The sequence below is a fragment of the Ischnura elegans genome, chromosome 5, assembly GCF_921293095.1.
Source record: "Ischnura elegans chromosome 5, ioIscEleg1.1, whole genome shotgun sequence".
NCBI lineage: Eukaryota > Metazoa > Arthropoda > Insecta > Odonata > Coenagrionidae > Ischnura > Ischnura elegans.
Genome location: NC_060250.1, coordinates 30,404,103 through 30,424,408, shown reverse-complemented (window position 1 = coordinate 30,424,408; position 20,306 = coordinate 30,404,103).

Genomic DNA, 20,306 nt, shown 5'->3' with positions numbered 1-20,306 from the left:
CAATATTTCCTGTTTCAATATTTCCTTTTTTTAATATTTCCTTTTTTCAATATTTCCTTTTGTCAATATTTCCATTCTCAATATTTCTTTTTTTTCAAAATTTCCTTTTTTCAATATCCTTTTTTCAATACTTCATTTTTTCCATACATCATTTTGTCAATATTTCCTTTTTCAATATTTCCTTTTTTCAATATTTCCTTTTTTCAAAATTTCCTTTTGTCAATATTTCCTTTCTCAATATTTCCTTTTTTCAATAATTCCTTTTTTTCCATATTTCCTTTTGTCAATATTTTCTTTATTCAATATTTCCTTTATTCAATATTTCCTTTTTTCAATATTTCCTTTTTTCTATACTTCCTTTTTTCAATATTTCCTTTTTTCAATATTTCCTTTTTTCAGTATTTCCTTTTTTCAATATTTCCTTTTCGATATCTCTTTTTGTCAATATTTCCTTTGTTCAATATTACCTTTTTCCAATATCCTTTTTTCAATACTTCCTTTTCTCCATAGATCTTTTTGTCAATATTCTCTATCTCAATATTTTCTTTTTTCAATATATAAATTTTTTTTTTTAAATTTCCTTTTGTCAATATTTCCTTTCTCAATGTGTCCTTTTTTCAATATTTCCTTTTTTTCCATATATCCTTCTATCAATACTTCCTTTTTTCAATATTTTCTTTTTTCAATATTTCCTTTATCAATATTTCATTTTTCAATATTTCCTTTTTTAAATATTCTCTTTTTTCAATATTTCCTCTTCTCAATATTTGCTTTTTTAAATATTACCTTTTGTCAATATTTCCTATCTCAATATTTCCTTTTTTCAATATTTCCTTTTTTCCATATCCATTTTTCAATACTTCTGTTTTTCAATATTTCCTTTTTTCAATATTTCCTTTTGTCAATATTTTCTCTCTCCATATTCCCTTTTTTCAATATTTCCTTTTTTCAATATTTCCTTTTTTCAATATTTCCTTTTTTAAATATCCTTTTTTCAATACTTCCTTTTTTCAATATTTCCTTTTTTCAATATTTCGTTTTTTCAATATTTCCTTTTTTCAATATTTCCTTTTTTCAATATCCTTTTTTCAATACTTCCTTTTCTCCATACATCTTTTTGTCAATATTTCCTATCTCAATATTTCCTTTTTTCAATATTAATTTTTTTCAATATTTCCTTTTTTCAATATCCTTTTTCAATACTTCCTTTTCTCCATACATCTTTTTGTCAATATTTTCTATCTCAATATTTCCTTTTTTCAATATTTATTTTTTTCAAAATTTCCTTGTGTCAATATTTCCATTCTTAATGTTTCCTTTTTTGAATATTTCCTTTTGTCAATATTTCTTTTTTCAATTATTCCTTTTGTTAATATTTCCGTTATTCAATATTTCCTTTTTTCAATATTTCCTTTATTCAATATTTCCTTTTTCAATATTTCCTTTTGTCAATATTTCCTTTTGTCAATATTTTCTTTATTCAATATTTCCTTTATTCAATATTTCCTTTTTTCAATATTTCCTTTTTTCTATACTTCCTTTTTTCAATATTTCTTTTTTTCAATATTTCCTTTTTTCAATATTTCCTTTTTTCAATATTTCCTTTTCGATATCTCTTTTTGTCAATATTTCCTTTGTTCAATATTTCCTTTTTTCAATATTTCCTTTTTTCAACATTTGCTTTTTTCTATATTTCCTTTTTTCAATATTTCCTTTTTTCAATATTTCCTTTTTTCAATATTTCCTTTTTTTAACATTTCCTTTTGTCAATATTTCATTTTTCAATATTTCCTTTTTTAAATATTTTCTTTTTTCAATATTTCCTCTTCTCAATATTTCCTTTTTTCAATATTTCCTTTTTTCAATATTTCCTTTTTTCAATATTTACTTTTGTCAGTATTTCCTTTTTCAATATTTCCTTTTTTAATATTTTCCATGTTCAATATTTTCCCTTCTCAAAATTTCCTTTTTTCAATATTTCCTTTTTTCAATATTTTCTTTTATCAATATTTCCTTTTTTCAATATTTCCTTTCTCAATATTTCCTTTTTTTAATATTTCCTTTTTTCAATATTTCCTTTTGTCAATATTTCCATTCTCAATATTTCTTTTTTTCAATATTTTGTTTTTTCAATATCCCCTTTTCAATACTTCCTTTTTTCCATACATCTTTTTGTCAATATTTCCTTTCTCCAGATTTCCTTTTTTCAATATTTCCTTTTTTCAATATTTCCTTTTTTCCATATTTCCTTTTTTCAATATTTCCTCTTTTTAATATTTTCTTTTTTCAATATCTCCTTGTTTCAATATTTCCTTTTTTTATATTTCCTTTTTTTAATATTACCTTTTTCCAATATTCTTTTTTCAATACTTCCTTTTCTCCATACATCTTTTTGTCAATATTCTCTATCGCAATATTTCCTTTTTTCAATATATCCTTTTTTTTAAATTTCCTTTTGTCAATATTTCCTTTCTCAATGTTTCCTTTTTTCAATATTTCCTTTTTTTCCATATATCCTTCTATCAATACTTCCTTTTTTCAATATTTTCTTTTTTCAATATTTCCTTTTGTCAATATTTCATTTTCAATATTTCCTTTTTTAAATATTCTCTTTTTTCAATATTTCCTCTTCTCAATATTTCCTTTTTCCAATATTTCCTTTTTTCAAAATTTCTTTTTTTCAATATTTCTTTTCTCAATATTTCCTTTTTTAAATATTACCTTTTGTCAATATTTCCTTTCTTAATATTTCCTTTTTTTCTATATTTCCTTTTTTCCATATTTTGTTTTTTCAATATTTCCTTTTTTCAATACCTCCTTTTCTCCATACATCTTTTTGTCAATATTTCCTATCTCAATATTTCCTTTTTTCAATATTAATTTTTTTCAATATTTCCTTTTTTCAATATCCTTTTTTCAATACTTCGTTTTCTCCATACATCTTTTTGTCAATATTTTCTATCTCAATATTTCCTTTTTTCAATATTTATTTTTTTCAAAATTTCCTTGTGTCAATATTTCCATTCTTAATGTTTCCTTTTTTGAATATTTCCTTTTGTCAATATTTCTTTTTTCAATTATTCCTTTTGTTAATATTTCCGTTATTCAATATTTCCTTTTTTCAATATTTCCTTTATTCAATATTTCCTTTTTTCAATATTTCCTTTTGTCAATATTTCCTTTTGTCAATATTTTCTTTATTCAGTATTTCCTTTATTCAATATTTCCTTTTTTCAATATTTCCTTTTTTCTATACTTCCTTTTTTCAATATTTCCTTTTTTCAATATTTCCTTTTTTCAATATTTCCTTTTTTCAATATTTCCTTTTCGATATCTCTTTTTGTCAATATTTCCTTTGTTCAATATTTCCTTTTTTTAATATTTTTTTTTTCAATATTTCCTTTTTTCTATATTTCCTTTTTTCAATATTTCCTTTTTTCAATATTTCCTTTTTTCAATATTTCCTTTTTTTAACATTTCCTTTTGTCAATATTTCATTTTTCAATATTTCCTTTTTTAAATATTTTCTTTTTTCAATATTTCCTCTTCTCAATATTTCCTTTTTTCAATATTTCCTTTTTTCAATATTTCCTTTTTTCAATATTTACTTTCATCAGTATTTCCTTTTTCAATATTTCCTTTGTTAATATTTTCCATGTTATATTATTTCCCTTCTCAAAATTTCCTTTTTTCAATATTTCCTTTTTTTAATATTTCCTTTTTTCAATATTTCCTTTTGTCAATATTTCCATTCTCAATATTTCTTTTTTTCAATATTTTGTTTTTTCAATATCCCCTTTTCAATACTTCATTTTTTCCATACATCTTTTTGTCAATATTTCTTTTCTCCAGATTTCCTTTTTTCAATATTTCCTTTTTTCAAAATTTCCTTTTGTCAATATTTTCTTTCTCAATATTTTCTTTTTTCAATAATTCCTTTTTTTCCATATTTCCTTTTTTCAATATTTCCTCTTTTTAATATTTTCTTTTTTCAATATCTCCTTGTTTCAATATTTCCTTTTTTTATATTTCCTTTTTTTAATATTACCTTTTTCCAATATCCTTTTTTCAATACTTCCTTTCCTCCATACATCTTTTTGTCAATATTCTCTGTCTCAATATATCCTTTTTTCAATATATCCTTTTTTTTAAATTTCCTTTTTTCAATATTTCCTTTTTTTCCATATATCCTTCTATCAATACTTCCTTTTTTCAATATTTTCTTTTTTCAATATTTCCTTTTGTCGATATTTCATTTTTCGATATTTCCTTTTTTAAATATTCTCTTTTTTCAATATTTCCTCTTCTCAATATTTCCTTTTTCCAATATTTTTTTTATTCAAAATTTCTTTTTTTCAATATTTCTTTTCTCAATATTTCCTTTTTTAAATAATACCTTTTGTCAATATTTCCTTTCTCAATATTTCCTTTTTTTCTATATTTCCTTTTTTCCATATTTCGTTTTTTCAATATTTCCTTTTTTCAATATTTCCTTTTTTCAATATCCTTTTTTCAATACTTCCTTTTCTCCATACATCTTTTTGTCAATATTTCCTATCTCAATATTTCCTTTTTTCAATATTAATTTTTTACAATTTTTCCTTTTTTCAATATCCTTTTTTCAATACTTCCTTTTCTCCATACATCTTTTTGTCAATATTTTCTATCTCAATATTTCCTTTTTTCAATATTTTTTTTTTCAAAATTTCCTTGTGTCAATATTTCCATTCTTAATGTTTCCTTTTTTGAATATTTCCTTTTGTCAATATTTCTTTTTTCAATTATTCCTTTTGTTAATATTTCCGTTATTCAATATTTCCTTTTTTCAATATTTCCTTTATTCAATATTTCCTTTTTTCAATATTTCCTTTTGTCAATATTTCCTTTTGTCAATATTTTGTTTATTCAATATTTCCTTTATTCAATATTTCCTTTTTTCAATATTTCCTTTTTTCTATACTTCCTTTTTTCAATATTTCCTTTTTTCAATATTTCCTTTTTTCAATTTTTCCTTTTTTCAATATTTCCTTTTCTATATCTCTTTTTGTCAATATTTCCTTTATTCAATATTTCCATTTTTCAATATTTCCTTTTTTCAATATTTCCTTTTTTCTATATTTCCTTTTTTCATTATTTCCTTTTTTCAATATTTCCTTTTTTCAATATTTCCTTTTTTCAATATTTCCTTTTCGATATCTCTTTTTGTCAATATTTCCTTTATTCAATATTTCCTTTTTTCAATATTTCCTTTTTTTCAATATTTCCTTTTTTTCCATATATTTCTTCTATCAATACTTCCTTTTTTCAATATTTTCTTTTTTCAATATTTCCTTTTGTCAATATTTCATTTTTCAATATTTCCATTTTTAAATATTCTCATTTTTCAATATTTCCTCATCTCAATATTTCCTTTTTCCAATATTTCCTTTTTTCAAAATTTCTTTTTTTCAATAATTCTTTTCTCAATATTTCCTTTTTTAAATAATACCTTTTGTCAATATTTCCTTTCTCAATATTTTCTTTTTTTCTATATTTCCTTTTTTCCATATTTCGTTTTTTCAATATTTCTTTTTTTCAATATTTCCTTTTTTCAATATCCTTTTTTCAATACCTCCTTTTCTCCATACATCTTTTTGTCAATATTTCGTATCTCAATATTTCCTTTTTTCAATATTTATTTTTTTCAATATTTCCTTTTTTCAATATTCTTTTTTCAATACTTCCATTTCTCCATACATCTTTTTGTCAATATTTTCTATCTCAATATTTCCTTTCTTCAATATTTATTTTTTTCAAAATTTCCTTGTGTCAATATTTCCATTCTTAATGTTTCCTTTTTTGAATATTTCCTTTTGTCAATATTTCTTTTTTCAATTATTCCTTTTGTTAATATTTCCGTTATTCAATATTTCCTTTTTTCAATATTTCCTTTATTCAATATTTCCTTTTTTCAATATTTCCTTTTGTCAATATTTCCTTTTGTCAATATTTTCTTTATTCAATATTTCCTTTATTCAATATTTCCTTTTTTCAATATTTCCTTTTTTCTATACTTCCTTTTTTCAATATTTCCTTTTTTCAATATTTCCTTTTTTCAATATTTCCTTTTTTCAATATTTCCTTTTCGATATCTCTTTTTGTCAATATTTCCTTTATTCAATATTTCCTTTTTTCAATATTTCCTTTTTTCAATATTTCCTTTTTTCTATATTTCCTTTTTTCAATATTTCCTTTTTTCAATATTTCCTTTTTTCAATATTTACTTTTGTCAATATTTCCTTTTTCAATATTTCCTTTTTTAATATTTTCCATGTTCAATATTTTCCCTCCTCAAAATATCCTTTTTTCAATATTTCCTTTTGCAATATTTTCTTTTATCAATATTTCCTTTTTTCAATATTTCCTTTCTCAATATTTCCTTTTTTTAATATTTCCTATTTTTAATATTTCCTTTTGTCAATATTTCCATTCTCAATATTTCTTTTTTTCAAAATTTTGTTTTTTCAATATCCCCTTTTCAATACTTCCTTTTTTCCATACATCTTTTTGTCAATATTTCCTTTCTCAAGATTTCCTTTTTTCAATATTTCCTTTTTTCAAAATTTCATTTTGTCAATATTTCCTTTTTCAATATTTCCTTTTTTAATATTTTCCATGTTCAATATTTTCCCTCCTCAAAATATCCTTTTTTCAATATTTCCTTTTTTCAATATTTTCTTTTATCAATATTTCCTTTTTTCAATATTTCCTTTCTCAATATTTCCTTTTTTTAATATTTCCTATTTTTAATATTTCCTTTTGTCAATATTTCCATTCTCAATATTTCTTTTTTTCAAAATTTTGTTTTTTCAATATCCCCTTTTCAATACTTCCTTTTTTCCATACATCTTTTTGTCAATATTTCCTTTCTCAAGATTTCCTTTTTTCAATATTTCCTTTTTTCAAAATTTCATTTTGTCAATATTTTCTTTCTCAATATTTCCTTTTTTCAATAATTCCTTTTTTTCCATATTTCCTTTTTTCAATATTTCCTCTTTTCATAATTTTCTTTTTTCAATATCTCCTTTTTTCAAGTTTTTCTTTAATACTTTTCCTTTTTTCAATATTACCTTTTTCCAATATCCTTTTTTCAATAACTCCTTTTCTCCATACATCTTTTTGTCAATATTCTCTATCTCAATATTTCCTTTTTTCAATATATCCTTTTTTTTAAATTTCCTTTTGTCAATATTTCCTTTCTCAATGTTTCCTTTTTTCAATATTTCCTTTTTTTCCATATATCCTTCTATCAATACTTCCTTTTTTCAATATTTTCTTTTTTCAATATTTCCTTTTGTCAATATTTCATTTTTATATTTCCTTTTTTAAATATTCTCTTTTTTCAATATTTCCTCTTCTCAATATTTCCTTTTTCCAATATTTCCTTTTTTCAAAATTTTCTTTCTCAATATTTCCTTTTTTAAATATTACCTTTTGTCAATATTTCCTTTCTCAATATTTCCTTTTTTCAATATTTCCTTTTTTCCATATCCATTTTTCAATTCTTCCGTTTTTCAATATTTCCTTTTTTCAATATTTCCTTTTGTCAATATTTCCTCTCTCAATATTTCCTTTTTTCAATATTTCCTTTTTTCAATATTTTTTTTTCAATATCCTTTTTTCAATACTTCCTATTTTCAATATTTCCTTTTTTCAATATTTTCTTTTGTCAATATTTCCTTTCTCAATATTTCCTTTTATCAATATTTCCTTTTTTCAATATTTTCTCTATTCAATATTTCCTTTTTTCAATATTTCCTTTTTTCAATGTCCTTTTTTCATTTCCTCCATTTTTCCATATTTCCTTTTGTCAATTTTTCCTTTCTCAATATTCCATATTTTAAATACTTCCTTTTTTCCATATTTCCTTTTGTCAATATTTCCTTTCTCAATATTTTCTTTTTTCAATATTTCCTGTTGTCAATATTTCCTTTTGTCAATATTTCCTTTATTCAATAATTCCTTTTTTTTCAATATTTCCTTTTTTCCATATTTCCTTTTATTAAAACTTACTTTTTTCAATATTTCCTTCTTTCTATATTTCCTTTTTTCAATATTTCCTTTTGTCAATATTTCCTTTAATCAATATTTCCTTTTTTCTATATTGCCTTTTTTCAATATTTCCTTTTTTCTATATTTCCTTTTTTCAATATTTCCTTTTTTCAATATTTCCTTTTTTAAATATTACCTTTTTTCAATATTTTCTTTATTCAATATTTCCTTTTTTCAATATTTCCTTTTATCAATATTTCCTTTTTTCAATATTTCCTGTCTCAATATTTCCTTTTTTTAATATTTCCTTTTTTCAATATTTCCTTTTCGATATCTCTTTTTGTCAATATTTCCTTTGTTCAATATTTCCTTTTTTCAATATTTCCTTTTTTCAACATTTGCTTTTTTCTATATTTCCTTTTTTCAATATTTCCTTTTTTCAATATTTCCTTTTTTCAATATTTCCTTTTTTTAACATTTCCTTTTGTCAATATTTCATTTTTCAATATTTCCTTTTTTAAATATTTTCTTTTTTCAATATTTCCTCTTCTCAATATTTCCTTTTTTCAATATTTCCTTTTTTCAATATTTCCTTTTTTCAATATTTACTTTTGTCAGTATTTCCTTTTTCAATATTTCCTTTTTTAATATTTTCCATGTTCAATATTTTCCCCTCCCCAAATTTCCTTTTTTCAATATTTCCTTTTTTCAATATTTTCTTTTATCAATATTTCCTTTATTCAATATTTCCTTTCTCAATATTTCCTTTTTTTAATATTTCCTTTTTTCAATATTTCCTTTTGTCAATATTTCCATTCTCAATATTTCTTTTTTTCAATATTTTGTTTTTTCAATATCCCCTTTTCAATACTTCCTTTTTTCCATACATCTTTTTGTCAATATTTCCTTTCTCCAGATTTCCTTTTTTCAATATTTCCTTTTTTCAAAATTTCCTTTTTTCCATATTTCCTTTTTTCAATATTTCCTCTTTTTAATATTTCCTTTTTTCAATATCTCCTTGTTTCAATATTTCCTTTTTTTATATTTCCTTTTTTTAATATTACCTTTTTCCAATATTCTTTTTTCAATACTTCCTTTTCTCCATACATCTTTTTGTCAATATTCTCTATCGCAATATTTCCTTTTTTCAATATATCCTTTTTTTTAAATTTCCTTTTGTCAATATTTCCTTTCTCAATGTTTCCTTTTTTCAATATTTCCTTTTTTTCCATATATCCTTCTATCAATACTTCCTTTTTTCAATATTTTCTTTTTTCAATATTTCCTTTTGTCAATATTTCATTTTCAATATTTCCTTTTTTAAATATTCTCTTTTTTCAATATTTCCTCTTCTCAATATTTCCTTTTTCCAATATTTCCTTTTTTCAAAATTTCTTTTTTTCAGTATTTCTTTTCTCAATATTTCCTTTTTTAAATATTACCTTTTGTCAATATTTCCTTTCTTAATATTTCCTTTTTTTCTTTCTTAATATATTCCTTTGTCAATATTTCCTATCTCAATATTTCCTTTTTTCCATATTTTGTTTTTTCAATATTTCCTTTTTTCAATACCTCCTTTTCTCCATACATCTTTTTGTCAATATTTCCTATCTCAATATTTCCTTTTTTCAATATTAATTTTTTTCAATATTTCCTTTTTTCAATATCCTTTTTTCAATACTTCCTTTTCTCCATACATCTTTTTGTCAATATTTTCTATCTCAATATTTCCTTTTTTCAATATTTATTTTTTTCAAAATTTCCTTGTGTCAATATTTCCATTCTTAATGTTTCCTTTTTTGAATATTTCCTTTTGTCAATATTTCTTTTTTCAATTATTCCTTTTATTAATATTTCCTCTTTTCATAATTTTCTTTTTTCAATATCTCCTTTTTTCAAGTTTTCCTTTAATACTTTTCCTTTTTTCAATATTACCTTTTTCCAATATCCTTTTTTCAATAACTCCTTTTCTCCATACATCTTTTTGTCAATATTCTCTATCTCAATATTTCCTTTTTTCAATATATCCTTTTTTTTTAATTTCCTTTTGTCAATATTTCCTTTCTCAATGTTTCCTTTTTTCAATATTTCCTTTTTTTCCATATATCCTTCTATCAATACTTCCTTTTTTCAATATTTTCTTTTTTCAATATTTCCTTTTGTCAATATTTCATTTTTATATTTCCTTTTTTAAATATTCTCTTTTTTCAATATTTCCTCTGCTCAATATTTCCTTTTTCCAATATTTCCTTTTTTCAAAATTTTCTTTCTCAATATTTCCTTTTTTAAATATTACCTTTTGTCAATATTTCCTTTCTCAATATTTCCTTTTTTCAATATTTCCTTTTTTCCATATCCATTTTTCAATACTTCCGTTTTTCAATATTTCCTTTTTTCAATATTTCCTTTTGTCAATATTTCCTCTCTCAATATTTCCTTTTTTCAATATTTCCTTTTTTCAATATTTTTTTTTCAATATCCTTTTTTCAATACTTCCTATTTTCAATATTTCCTTTTTTCAATATTTTCTTTTGTCAATATTTCCTTTCTCAATATTTCCTTTTATCAATATTTCCTTTTTTCAATATTTTCTCTATTCAATATTTCCTTTTTTCAATATTTCCTTTTTTCAATGTCCTTTTTTCATTTCCTCCATTTTTCCATATTTCCTTTTGTCAATTTTTCCTTTCTCAATATTCCATATTTTAAATACTTCCTTTTTTCCATATTTCCTTTTGTCAATATTTCCTTTCTCAATATTTTCTTTTTTCAATATTTCCTGTTGTCAATATTTCCTTTTGTCAATATTTCCTTTATTCAATAATTCCTTTTTTTTCAATATTTCCTTTTTTCCATATTTCCTTTTATTAAAACTTACTTTTTTCAATATTTCCTTCTTTCTATATTTCCTTTTTTCAATATTTCCTTTTGTCAATATTTCCTTTAATCAATATTTCCTTTTTTCTATATTGCCTTTTTTCAATATTTCCTTTTTTCTATATTTCCTTTTTTCAATATTTCCTTTTTTCAATATTTCCTTTTTTAAATATTACCTTTTTTCAATATTTTCTTTATTCAATATTTCCTTTTTTCAATATTTCCTTTTATCAATATTTCCTTTTTTCAATATTTCCTGTCTCAATATTTCCTTTTTTTAATATTTCCTTTTTTCAATATTTCCTTTTCGATATCTCTTTTTGTCAATATTTCCTTTGTTCAATATTTCCTTTTTTCAATATTTCCTTTTTTCAACATTTGCTTTTTTCTATATTTCCTTTTTTCAATATTTCCTTTTTTCAATATTTCCTTTTTTCAATATTTCCTTTTTTTAACATTTCCTTTTGTCAATATTTCATTTTTCAATATTTCCTTTTTTAAATATTTTCTTTTTTCAATATTTCCTCTTCTCAATATTTCCTTTTTTCAATATTTCCTTTTGTCAGTATATCCTTTTTCAATATTTCCTTTTTTAATATTTTCCATGTTCAATATTTTCCCTTCTCAAAATTTCCTTTTTTCAATATTTCCTTTTTTCAATATTTTCTTTTATCAATATTTCCTTTTTTCAATATTTCCTTTCTCAATATTTCCTTTTTTTAATATTTCCTTTTTTCAATATTTCCTTTTGTCAATATTTCCATTCTCAATATTTCTTTTTTTCAATATTTTGTTTTTTCAATATCCCCTTTTCAATACTTCCTTTTTTCAATACATCTTTTTGTCAATATTTCCTTTCTCCAGATTTCCTTTTTTCAATATTTCCTTTTTTCAAAATTTCCTTTTTTCCATATTTCCTTTTTTCAATATTTCCTCTTTTTAATATTTTCTTTTTTCAATATCTCCTTGTTTCAATATTTCCTTTTTTTATATTTCCTTTTTTTAATATTACCTTTTTCCAATATTCTTTTTTCAATACTTCCTTTTCTCCATACATCTTTTTGTCAATATTCTCTATCGCAATATTTCCTTTTTTCAATATATCCTTTTTTTTAAATTTCCTTTTGTCAATATTTCCTTTCTCAATGTTTCCTTTTTTCAATATTTCCTTTTTTTCCATATATCCTTCTATCAATACTTCCTTTTTTCAATATTTTCTTTTTTCAATATTTCCTTTTGTCAATATTTCATTTTCAATATTTCCTTTTTTATATATTCTCTTTTTTCAATATTTCCTCTTCTCAATATTTCCTTTTTCCAATATTTCCTTTTTTCAAAATTTCTTTTTTTCAGTATTTCTTTTCTCAATATTTCCTTTTTTAAATATTACCTTTTGTCAATATTTCCTTTCTTAATATTTCCTTTTTTTCTTTCTTAATATATTCCTTTGTCAATATTTCCTATCTCAATATTTCCTTTTTTCCATATTTTGTTTTTTCAATATTTCCTTTTTTCAATACCTCCTTTTCTCCATACATCTTTTTGTCAATATTTCCTATCTCAATATTTCCTTTTTTCAATATTAATTTTTTTCAATATTTCCTTTTTTCAATATCCTTTTTTCAATACTTCCTTTTCTCCATACATCTTTTTGTCAATATTTTCTATCTCAATATTTCCTTTTTTCAATATTTATTTTTTTCAAAATTTCCTTGTGTCAATATTTCCATTCTTAATGTTTCCTTTTTTGAATATTTCCTTTTGTCAATATTTCTTTTTTCAATTATTCCTTTTGTTAATATTTCCGTTATTCAATATTTCCTTTTTTCAATATTTCCTTTATTCAATATTTCCTTTTTTCAATATTTTCTTTATTCAGTATTTCCTTTATTCAATATTTCCTTTTTTCAATATTTCCTTTTTTCTATACTTCCTTTTTTCAATATTTCCTTTTTTCAATATTTCCTTTTTTCAATATTTCCTTTTTTCAATATTTCCTTTTCGATATCTCTTTTTGTCAATATTTCCTTTGTTCAATATTTCCTTTTTTTAATATTTTTTTTTCAATATTTCCTTTTTTCTATATTTCCTTTTTTCAATATTTCCTTTTTTCAATATTTCCTTTTTTCAATATTTCCTTTTTTTAACATTTCCTTTTGTCAATATTTCATTTTTCAATATTTCCTTTTTTAAATATTTTCTTTTTTCAATATTTCCTCTTCTCAATATTTCCTTTTTTCAATATTTCCTTTTTTCAATATTTCCTTTTTTCAATATTTACTTTTGTCAGTATTTCCTTTTTCAATATTTCCTTTGTTAATATTTTCCATGTTATATATTTCCCTTCTCAAAATTTTACCTTTTTCAATATTTCCTTTTTTTAATATTTCCTTTTTTCAATATTTCCTATTGTCAATATTTCCATTCTCAATATTTCTTTTTTTCAATATTTTGTTTTTTCAATATCCCCTTTTCAATACTTCCTTTTTTCCATACATCTTTTTGTCAATATTTCTTTTCTCCAGATTTCCTTTTTTCAATATTTCCTTTTTTCAAAATTTCCTTTTGTCAATATTTTCTTTCTCAATATTTTCTTTTTTCAATAATTACTTTTTTTCCATATTTCCTTTTTTCAATATTTCCTCTTTTTAATATTTTCTTTTTTCAATATCTCCTTGTTTCAATATTTCATTTTTTTATATTTCCTTTTTTTAATATTACCTTTTTTCAATATCCTTTTTTCAATACTTCCTTTTCTCCATACATCTTTTTGTCAATATTTTCTATCTCAATATTTCCTTTTTTCAATATTTATTTTTTTCAAAATTTCCTTGTGTCAATATTTCCATTCTTAATGTTTCCTTTTTTGAATATTTCCTTTTGTCAATATTTCTTTTTTCAATTATTCCTTTTGTTAATATTTCCGTTATTCAATATTTCCTTTTTTCAATATTTCCTTTATTCAATATTTCCTTTTTTCAATATTTCCTTTTGTCAATATTTCCTTTTGTCAATATTTTCTTTATTCTGTATTTCCTTTATTCAATATTTCCTTTTTTCAATATTTCCTTTTTTCTATACTTCCTTTTTTCAATATTTCCTTTTTTCAATATTTCCTTTTTTCAATATTTCCTTTTTTCAATATTTCCTTTTCGATATCTCTTTTGGTCAATATTTCCTTTGTTCAATATTTCCTTTTTTTAATATTTTTTTTTTCAATATTTCCTTTTTTCTATATTTCCTTTTTTCAATATTTCCTTTTTTCAATATTTCCTTTTTTCAATATTTCCTTTTTTTAACATTTCCTTTTGTCAATATTTCATTTTTCAATATTTCCTTTTTTAAATATTTTCTTTTTTCAATATTTCCTCTTCTCAATATTTCCTTTTTTCAATATTTCCTTTTTTCAATATTTCCTTTTTTCAATATTTACTTTTGTCAGTATTTCCTTTTTCAATATTTCCTTTGTTAATATTTTCCATGTTATATATTTTCCCTTCTCAAAATTTCCTTTTTTCAATATTTCCTTTTTTTAATATTTCCTTTTTTCAATATTTCCTTTTGTCAATATTTCCATTCTCAATATTTCTTTTTTTCAATATTTTGTTTTTTCAATATCCCCTTTTCAATACTTCCTTTTTTCCATACATCTTTTTGTCAATATTTCTTTTCTCCAGATTTCCTTTTTTCAATATTTCCTTTTTTCAAAATTTCCTTTTGTCAATATTTTCTTTCTCAATATTTTCTTTTTTCAATAATTCCTTTTTTTCCATATTTCCTTTTTTCAATATTTCCTCTTTTTAATATTTTCTTTTTTCAATATCTCCTTGTTTCAATATTTCCTTTTTTTATATTTCCTTTTTTTAATATTACCTTTTTCCAATATCCTTTTTTCAATACTTCCTTTCCTCCATACATCTTTTTGTCAATATTCTCTGTCTCAATATATCCTTTTTTCAATATATCCTTTTTTTTAAATTTCCTTTTTTCAATATTTCCTTTTTTTCCATATATCCTTCTATCAATACTTCCTTTTTTCAATATTTTCTTTTTTCAATATTTCCTTTTGTCGATATTTCATTTTTCGATATTTCCTTTTTTAAATATTCTCTTTTTTCAATATTTCCTCTTCTCAATATTTCCTTTTTCCAATATTTCCTTTTTTCAAAATTTCTTTTTTTCAATATTTCTTTTCTCAATATTTCCTTTTTTAAATAATACCTTTTGTCAATATTTCCTTTCTCAATATTTCCTTTTTTTCTATATTTCCTTTTTTCCATATTTCGTTTTTTCAATATTTCCTTTTTTCAATATTTCCTTTTTTCAATATCCTTTTTTCAATACTTCCTTTTCTCCATCTCCTTTTTGTCAATATTTCCTATCTCAATATATCCTTTTTTCAATATTAATTTTTTACAATATTTCCTTTTTTCAATATCCTTTTTTCAATACTTCCTTTTCTCCATACATCTTTTTGTCAATATTTTCTATCTCAATATTTCCTTTTTTCAATATTTTTTTTTTCAAAATTTCCTTGTGTCAATATTTCCATTCTTAATGTTTCCTTTTTTGAATATTTCCTTTTGTCAATATTTCTTTTTTCAATTATTCCTTTTGTTTATATTTCCGTTATTCAATATTTCCTTTTTTCAATATTTCCTTTATTCAATATTTCCTTTTTTCAATATTTCCTTTTGTCAATATTTCCTTTTGTCAATATTTTGTTTATTCAATATTTCCTTTATTCAATATTTCCTTTTTTCAATATTTCCTTTTTTCTATACTTCCTTTTTTCAATATTTCCTTTTTTCAATATTTCCTTTTTTCAATTTTTCCTTTTTTCAATATTTCCTTTTCGATATCTCTTTTTGTCAATATTTCCTTTATTCAATATTTCCATTTTTCAATATTTCCTTTTTTCAATATTTCCTTTTTTCTATATTTCCTTTTTTCAATATTTCCTTTTTTCAATATTTCCTTTTTTCAATATTTCCTTTTTTCAATATTTCCTTTTCGATATCTCTTTTTGTCAATATTTCCTTTATTCAATATTTTACTTTTTTCAATATTTCCTTTTTTTCAATATTTCCTTTTTTTCCATATATCCTTCTATCAATACTTCCTTTTTTCAATATTTTCTTTTTTTAATATTTCCTTTTGTCAATATTTCATTTTTCAATATTTCCATTTTTAAATATTCTCATTTTTCAATATTTCCTCTTCTCAATATTTCCTTTTTCCAATATTTCCTTTTTTCAAAATTTCTTTTTTTCAATAATTCTTTTCTCAATATTTCCTTTTTTAAATAATACCTTTTGTCAATATTTCCTTTCTCAATATTTTCTTTTTTTCTATATTTCCTTTTTTCCATATTTCGTTTTTTCAATATTTCCTTTTTTCAATATTTCCTTTTTTCAATATCCTTTTTTCAATACTTCATTTTCTCCATACATCTTTTTGTCAATATTTCGTATCTCAATATTTCCTTTTTTCAATATTTATTTTTTTCAATATTTCCTTTTTTCAATATTCTTTTTTCAATACTTCCTTTTCTCCATACATCTTTTTGTCAATATTTTCTATCTCAATATTTCCTTTTTTCAATATTTATTTTTTTCAAAATTTCCTTGTGTCAATATTTCCATTCTTAATGTTTCCTTTTTTGAATATTTCCTTTTGTCAATATTTCATTTTTTAAATAATTCCTTTTGTTAATATTTCCGTTATTCAATATTTCCTTTTTTCAATATTTCCTTTATTCAATATTTCCTTTTTTCAATATTTCCTTTTGTCAATATTTCCTTTTGTCAATATTTTCTTTATTCAATATTTCCTTTATTCAATATTTCCTTTTTTCAATATTTCCTTTTTTCTATACTTCCTTTTTTCAATATTTCCTTTTTTCAATATTTCCTTTTTTCAATATTTCCTTTTTTCAATATTTCCTTTTCGATATCTCTTTTTGTCAATATTTCCTTTATTCAATATTTCCTTTTTTCAATATTTCCTTTTTTCAATATTTCCTTTTTTCTATATTTCCTTTTTTCAATATTTCCTTTTTTCAATATTTCCTTTTTTCAATATTTACTTTTGTCAATATTTCCTTTTTCAATATTTCCTTTTTTAATATTTTCCATGTTCAATATTTTCCCTCCTCAAAATATCCTTTTTTCAATATTTCCTTTTTTCAATATTTTCTTTTATCAATATTTCCTTTTTTCAATATTTCCTTTCTCAATATTTCCTTTTTTTAATATTTCCTATTTTTAATATTTCCTTTTGTCAATATTTCCATTCTCAATATTTCTTTTTTTCAAAATTTTGTTTTTTCAATATCCCCTTTTCAATACTTCCTTTTTTCCATACATCTTTTTGTCAATATTTCCTTTCTCAAGATTTCCTTTTTTCAATATTTCCTTTTTTCAAAATTTCATTTTGTCAATATTTTCTTTCTCAATATTTCCTTTTTTCAATAATTCCTTTTTTTCCATATTTCCTTTTTTCAATATTTCCTCTTTTCATAATTTTCTTTTTTCAATATCTCCTTTTTTCAAGTTTTCCTTTAATACTTTTCCTTTTTTCAATATTACCTTTTTCCAATATCCTTTTTTCAATAACTCCTTTTCTCCATACATCTTTTTGTCAATATTCTCTATCTCAATATTTCCTTTTTTCAATATATCCTTTTTTTTAAATTTCCTTTTGTCAATATTTCCTTTCTCAATGTTTCCTTTTTTCAATATTTCCTTTTTTTCCATATATACTTCTATCAATACTTCCTTTTTTCAATATTTTCTTTTTTCAATATTTCCTTTTGTGAATATTTCATTTTTATATTTCCTTTTTTAAATATTCTCTTTTTTCAATATTTCCTCTTCTCAATATTTCCTTTTTCCAATATTTCCTTTTTTCAAAATTTTCTTTCTCAATATTTCCTTTTTTAAATATTACCTTTTGTCAATATTTCCTTTCTCAATATTTCCTTTTTTTAATATTTCCTTTTTTCCATATCCATTTTTCAATACTTCCGTTTTTCAATATTTCCTTTTTTCAATATTTCCTTTTGTCAATATTTCCTCTCTCAATATTTCCTTTTTTCAATATTTCCTTTTTTCAATATTTTTTTTTCAATATCCTTTTTTCAATACTTCCTATTTTCAATATTTCCTTTTTTCAATATTTTCTTTTGTCAATATTTCCTTTCTCAATATTTCCTTTTATCAATATTTCCTTTTTTCAATATTTTCTCTATTCAATATTTCCTTTTTTCAATATTTCCTTTTTTCAATGTCCTTTTTTCATTTCCTCCATTTTTCCATATTTCCTTTTGTCAATTTTTCCTTTCTCAATATTCCATATTTTAAATACTTCCTTATTTCCATATATCCTTTTTTTAAAATTTCTTTTTGTCAATATTTCCTTTCTCAATGTTTCCTTTTTTCAATATTTCCTTTTTTTCCATATATCCTTCTATCAATACTTCCTTTTTTTAATATTTCCTTTTTTCAATATTTCCTTTTGTCAATATTTCATTTTCAATATTTCCTTTTTTAAATATTCTCTTTTTTCAATATTTCCTCTTCTCAATATTTCCTTTTTCCAATATTTCCTTTTTTCAAAATTTCTTTTTTTCAATATTTCTTTTCTCAATATTTCCTTTTTTAAATATTACCTTTTGTCAATATTTCCTTTCTTAATATTTCCTTTTTTTCTATATTTCCTTTTTTCCATATTTTGTTTTTTCAATATTTCCTTTTTTCAATACCTCCTTTTCTCCATACATCTTTTTGTCAATATTTCCTATCTCAATTTTTCCTTTTTTCAATATTAATTTTTTTCAATATTTCCTTTTTTCAATATCCTTTTTTCAATACTTCCTTTTCTCCATACATCTTTTTGTCAATATTTTCTATCTCAATATTTCCTTTTTTCAATATTTATTTTTTTCAAAATTTCCTTGTGTCAATATTTCCATTCTTAATGTTTCCTTTTTTGAATATTTCCTTTTGTCAATATTTCTTTTTTCAATTATTCCTTTTGTTAATATTTCCGTTATTCAATATTTCCTTTTTTCAATATTTCCTTTATTCAATATTTCCTTTTTTCAATATTTCCTTTTGTCAATATTTTCTTTATTCAGTATTTCCTTTATTCAATATTTCCTTTTTTCAATATTTCCTTTTTTCTATACTTCCTTTTTTCAATATTTCCTTTTTTCAATATTTCCTTTTTTCAATATTTCCTTTTTTCAATATTTCCTTTTCGATATCTCTTTTTGTAAATATTTCCTTTGTTCAATATTTCCTTTTTTTAATATTTTTTTTTTCAATATTTCCTTTTTTCTATATTTCCTTTTTTCAATATTTCCTTTTTTCAATATTTCCTTTTTTCAATATTTCCTTTTTTTAACATTTCCTTTTGTCAATATTTCATTTTTCAATATTTCCTTTTTTAAATATTTTCTTTTTTCAATATTTCCTCTTCTCAATATTTCCTTTTTTCAATATTTCCTTTTTTCAATATTTCCTTTTTTCAATATTTACTTTTGTCAGTATTTCCTTTTTCAATATTTCCTTTGTTAATATTTTCCATGTTATATATTTTCCCTTCTCAAAATTTCCTTTTTTCAATATTTCCTTTTTTTAATATTTCCTTTTTTCAATATTTCCTTTTGTCAATATTTCCATTCTCAATATTTCTTTTTTTCAATATTTTGTTTTTTCAATATCCCCTTTTCAATACTTCCTTTTTTCCATACATCTTTTTGTCAATATTTCCTTTCTCCAGATTTCCTTTTTTCAATATTTCCTTTTTTCAAAATTTCCTTTTGTCAATATTTTCTTTCTCAATATTTTCTTTTTTCAATAATTCCTTTTTTTCCATATTTCCTTTTTTCAATATTTCCTCTTTTTAATATTTTCTTTTTTCAATATCTCCTTGTTTCAATATTTCCTTTTTTTATATTTCCTTTTTTTAATATTACCTTTTTCCAATATCCTTTTTTCAATACTTCCTTTCCTCCAAACATCTTTTTGTCAATATTCTCTGTCTCAATATATCCTTTTTTCAATATATCCTTTTTTTTAAATTTCCTTTTTTCAATATTTCCTTTTTTTCCATATATCCTTCTATCAATACTTCCTTTTTTCAATATTTTCTTTTTTCAATATTTCCTTTTCGATATCTCTTTTTGTCAATATTTCCTTTATTCAATATTTCCATTTTTCAATATTTCCTTTTTTCAATATTTCCTTTTTTCTATATTTCCTTTTTTCAATATTTCCTTTTTTCAATATTTCCTTTTTTCAATATTTCCTTTTTTCAATATTTCCTTTTCGATATCTCTTTTTGTCAATATTTCCTTTATTCAATATTTGACTTTTTTCAATATTTCCTTT